A 6,000-nucleotide genomic window follows, 5' to 3' on the forward strand; every position below is an offset into this window, starting at 1 on the left:
CGAGACAGGGGCGGCCGTCGGTAACAGGAGAGATCGCGCGTTCGGTACTGGATCGGCCGCGTGCCGGCACAAGGGGGGCAGCGTGTCTGACAAAGAAGCAGTCGTCCAGCGTCAGGGCGGTCGTGTTTCCAGCACAGGGATGCCGCATGTCCGTCACAGTAGAGGTGGCATGTCCGGCACCGGAGAGGCAGCTCCAGCTCCAGAAAGAGGAGCCTGGAAAAAGACGAATTAGGGCCAGGGCTAATAAATGAGCTGTGCTCAAACGCCATGTTTGGTATCCTCATCGCGCAGTAAATATTTTTCCCCATGTATGTCTAGTAACGCTATCCTGACATCAAAAGGACACGATGTGCATAACAAATACAGCAAGAAGCATTTGATGAAATCATAGGCATCGCATGCATGCACATAAAGCCTTACCTGAAGACTCAAAATCTGACATAATCTCTATGTGATTCATAGCTAAAAACCATATGGCTATCAAGTTTTCAGAGAAGCATCACCATAACCTGTCGTCGTCGTGAACGGATGAACACCAGCGAGCGATAAGAAGCGCGGATGTAAACCATTCACCCTTATCGAAGCACGTTCCGGACACAGGCCATTGCATCGCGTGGCAGGAGGGGGAAACTTTAAGTTATGAGACAATTTGGAGAAAAAGAAAACATTGAGGAGGGTATTTTCATTTCTCTAACCACCAGTGACAAACTTGTCAACACTCAACTTGGGTATCGATGGCGAGTGTACGTCGAATTTTCATATGATAGGACTAGAACAGGAAAAAATACAATCAGTTTGTGACAATGTGTATCAAGGGACGTGATAGCGGATTTCGGAATACAGGAAATTTGTACACGTGTCCGACATCTGGTTTTAATGTTGCAATGTGCCGGATGCGTGGCTCTTGAATAGATTCCGAACTGTGGAATAGCTATGCACATGTTTAAGGGGCATGCACGGTGTCAGCTGTGATGTGTCACGATAATATTCGGAATAAATGCATTGAGATCGTATCGCAAGTGTGAGCGTACTGAATGTACAGTTTGCCAATGGTCTCCTTTATTTATCCGTGGCTGAAACGTAAAGCCGGTCATCTAATCTACTTTCGTTGCCTCAGGGGGATGTTTATGTTAGACTGCATGTGACTTTTTAGGTTTTTCTTAATGCGTCCTGGCATCTGTTTCCATGAATAGCATTGTCCGACCAACACTGAAGAAGCGATAGAGATTACGCCGAAAGCTCCGGTTGAATGCGATCAGGCTGGTTGTAAGATTATCTTTTTCACTTGTGCAATACACCAGCTCATTAATGTTTTCAAACATAAAGGCGTATTTGACTTAACTATCCCTGCCAGGGTGTAGTTTCCTTTTCAGCTGCACGGGGAGTGAGTTGGTCAAATCCGGGGACGAACCTGCTTACTGGCGCATTTTAGTGGCAGGTTGCATCATTTTTAGGGCCCAGCCCTCCCCCCTCCCCCTCACTAATTTGGCCCAAATACGCCGCTGCTCCTGACCCTAAAAAAAGTGCGTCAAATCTGCAGAGATAACTGTTTTCAGTGCATTTTGGAGACGGGTTGAGACTTTTTTCCTCTTGAGCTCCCTGCCACCCTAATCCTAAGTATTTTGTAAAATTACATGCCTGTAACTGCAGACCTACCAACTATCATGGTCCCATAATCACCTGAGAATAGCATCACGCAAATCAGAAGAAGATATAGGTATGCATCTATATAGCAGTGATAATATCATATAACATTTATTTATGTCATGTATCACTTATATTTATCTATTTCATATTTGTATGCATTTTAGGGTATTTCAGGTTGTTTTCTTGCATGTAGGGTTAAATGAAAGTGATGGAAATCTTCAAAAGTATTATATCTTGGCTCGAATTTAGTTGTGAGCTATTGCGGGAGTATTTTTGGCCCTATCCAGTGATGATTCAAGTTATACTGCCCGCAGCAAGTTGCGCTATTTTGCTGCGACGTCTTACCGGCGAAGGAAAGCAGTGCGGGGAATATTTACATCCGAAAAGGTGGCCACGTTATAAGTTGCCTACATGCCAAGAAACCCTTGAAATGTGTCGACATTCACTTCGACGTGAATATCCGATGAAACGGTTGCAAAACCTGGCGATCGACACTAGCACATTCAACTGATAGCGGCAGTCTTCCCACCGTGACCACCAGCACTAGGCGTGTCGAACATGCCTAACGCGAGTGCTGCGCCTGCACCCCGCCCTGCGGCAGTCAGCCGGGATTTCCATCGCAGACAGGATTAGTCACGCAAATCAACTCACACTTTTTGCTCCCGAAGCCGTTCACGTCCAACAACGTCTGGGGACACATAACATCGACCCTGGATCGATTGCCGAAATATTGTTTCGACGATCGACGCCAAACAAAATTATGATGATGGCCAACATCTATAGTCGGGGCAAAACAAGCAACCGTTTTAGACCAGGGCATTAGCTTCCTTTTCTGTTGAGGGGTGGAGGGATTCAATCTTCATAACGTCGTTGAGAGGAATAAGAGAATGCACAATAAAGCACCTAAGCGCGTAACGGTAAATGATGTAAAAATTTAACGTTTCGGTATGGAAGATAGAGCTGTAGCTATACTTCTTCAGCTTCACAGGGCAGGCGCCTTTACAAAAAGTGAATGCGATCTGCGAGGCTTCCATGTATGATTGCTGAGCCAACGCAAATGACCTTTAAAGTGTAGAAGTATATTATATATATATATATAATATATATATATATATATATATATATATATATATATATATATGCGTGCGTGCGTGCGTGCGTGCGTGCGTGTGTGCGTGCGTGCGTGCGTGCGTGCGTGTGTGTGTGTGTGTGTGTGTGTGTGTGTGTGTGTGGGTGTGTGTGTGTGTGTGTGTGTGTGTGTGTGTGTGTGTGTGTGGGTGTGGGTGTGTGTGTGTGTGTGTGTGTGTGTGTGTGTGTGTGTGTGTGTGTGTGTGTGTGTGTGTGTGTGTGTGTGTGTGTGTGTGTGTGTGTGTGTGTGTGTGTGTGTGTGTGTGTGTGTGTGTGTGTGTGTGTGTGTGTGTGGTGTGTGTGTGTGTGTGTGTGTGTGTGTGTGTGTGTGTGTGTGTTTACAATGAATAACGCGAACACGAGACACGAAATACCGGAAGTTTTTTAATTGTCCCCCATGACGACTTTCACAAATGTGACCACCTTCGCAGTCATTTTAAGAAATCAACACCCTTGAGCTCAAGGCGATGCCATACGTCAACCTGGCAATTTCCTTTATTTACGCGAACAATGCTTCAAAATATTTTGTTACATCTATTTCGCTCCCATAATGCATGTGAAATGTCAGTTACAAGTTGTTTGATCATTGCGTAGTCAGGATGTAGGTGTGACGTCTAGATGAGGTCATACTAGTTCAATAAGATATAAAAAGTTAGTCATGAGATACATGTTTCCAGACTACGTACTACTACTAAGAAATTGATTACACTGCTGCGCAAATAGCTACTGTTCTGTTCACTTCTTATTTGAAATGTAAATTTAATCATTTTCAAAGTGGTGAAGGCTTCCACTTGCCAGCCATAGGGAGGAAAGCAAACCTTTCCATAATAACTAAACGTCTTGTTTAAAGCACACCTTTATTTGCGCATGCTTGAAACAATCTTGCACGATTCATCGACGCTTAGGAGTTCAGGAAGCCCACAACGTCCTTATTCTAAATGTCGCAAATACTGGGACACAAGTAAGACATTGATCACAGCATCCCTACTCAAAACAGTAGTCAGTTTATATTGTTGGTGTCTTGCGGCATGGTGGCACAGCTGCTTGTTCCAACATTTCTGCACAGTAATCCTGGCGGTTCTCCTCACTGAGAGGACGGCAGACCTCCTCTTTTCGCGCCTTCCCTTTAGGTGTCTGTCTCTGAGCATTTCATCAGTCCCTGGCAATCGGAGCAAAAATGGTGAGTGTTATAGTTTTCATCAACGTTTAACGGAGGCAAATTCAGCCTTCATGATAGCTTTTATGAAACTCTACTCATACAGCATGGAAATAGGCCTGGACTTCAATACGTAAAATGGAATAGCTGCGGGGATTCAATACTTGTTTACTTACACGAACATAATTCCTTTCCATGACATAATGTTACTAATGTGGACTTGTATACGTAAGGAAGATCCTGTGATGATGACAAGTTGATGCGATATGGGATTCATTCCCAGGCAACTATGATGCATAATGAAACGTCATTGCCATCCAACTTCTGTGGTTTGGTGTTCTTAGAAAGGTGCCAGCGTCATCCTAAATTACTGCCCAACTTACTTGGAAGCAAAACATGGTAGGCACAACCAGGAAACAGTTTGTAGCCTTCGTAGCAGCCAGTAGCTTGTAGCTTTGTAGCTAACCTTCGTTAGCCGCGCTGCCGAGACAGGAGAGCAAATGTAGAAACACCTGAGAAGTTGTTTCTGAAAAATGGGGGCTGAAATCTGAGGAAGTGTCGGGACTGAAATGGCATATAAGCTGTTTTGCAACTAGCGGCGACCCCATGCGACCCTACTCTAGAATCACGAGAAAAATGAGATAAAAACTGATTCCTTTTACACAAATTACAAGTTGATATACCAATACAGCACATACAAACGACATTGTGCATAACACCCTTCAAAAATACAGTTTGAGACAAGTCATACACAAATACAACACACACAGTCAGATGAACCGAACAAGAGCAAACGACGTGCCGAAGCGAGTTAAGGTTGTGGAAACTATTTTGTCTCTTCCACGCCACGTGAACGGCACCTAGAAAATGAAACTGTGACGAAACTAAGGAATGACAGGCTGGTAAGTGATGAACAAGTGCTTTGATGAATACTGGGATAAAGTGGATTTTGGGTGATGCACAGATGCAGAACCATCGCGCAAATGTCCACCACCGCGCACCGCGCGACAGGCAGGCGATACAGCAACAGGCAAAGACGAACACTTGACATGATTTACCGATAAAAAGTTTAAGAGCCTTAAGGGGTTTCAATGTCAGTCTCCTGTTTTCTATTGCGATCGGCCGTCGCTTAAGTCCGATTAACGGTAGTATTACCATTTTCGTCAAGCTAGGGTGGGTGTTGGCTCTTTACAAACTCGGCTACGCCAAGACCTAGGCATATCATGGACTGCCTTAAACATTCTGTTGTGAGATTGCAAAGAATGTAACAGCTGCGTACAGCAGGATACCTGTTTTCAAACAAACCGGCACAGGGTTGTTTATTTTACAGTACTCCCCGCGCCTTTCCTAACTTATAAACTAGCTGACGTGACCACCTACCCACAGCCTTCCGAAAATCATCGAGATCCCCAAAGGGACAACTACAGTCCAAACGTGCATTTTTTTGTACGCCCTTCTTAATGCTCAATATGCAACCTGCAAGATGCCCTCCAGGGACCTTCCGAATGGGCCGTCCCAATCTCGCTTCTGATAAGGAAAGACCAACACTTACCGCATGCCTCAGAATGACGTCGCGTGGGTGCCTTCGGAGCATCACCGGTGTGCCAGTTACGTGTATTTTAATAGGCGGTTTGCGCGTTCAGGTTGACTTCCACTCCGATCTTACGCGAGTGGGGTGGAACAGCGGACCTCCTCAGCCATCAGGAGTGTCAGCCGCTGTCGAATCACGGCATGACTTCCACTCCGATCTTACGCGAATGGGGTGGAACAGCGGACCTCCTCAGCCATCAGGAGTGTCAGCCGCTGTCGAATCACGGCATGACTTCCACTCCGATCTTACGCGAGTGGGGTGGCACAGCGGACCTCCTCAGCCATCAGGAGTGCTAGCCGCTGTCGAATCACGGCATGACTTCCACTCCGATCTTACGCGAATGGGGTGGAACAGCGGACCTCCTCAGCCATCAGGAGTGTCAGCCGCTGTCGAATCACGGCATGACTTCCACTCCGATCTTACGCGAGTGGGGTGGCACAGCGGACTTCCTCAGCCATCAGGAGTGTCAGCCGCTGTC

The sequence above is a fragment of the Pollicipes pollicipes genome, unplaced genomic scaffold, assembly GCF_011947565.3.
Source record: "Pollicipes pollicipes isolate AB1234 unplaced genomic scaffold, Ppol_2.1 Scaffold_6686;HRSCAF=7923_pilon_pilon_pilon, whole genome shotgun sequence".
NCBI lineage: Eukaryota > Metazoa > Arthropoda > Thecostraca > Pollicipedomorpha > Pollicipedidae > Pollicipes > Pollicipes pollicipes.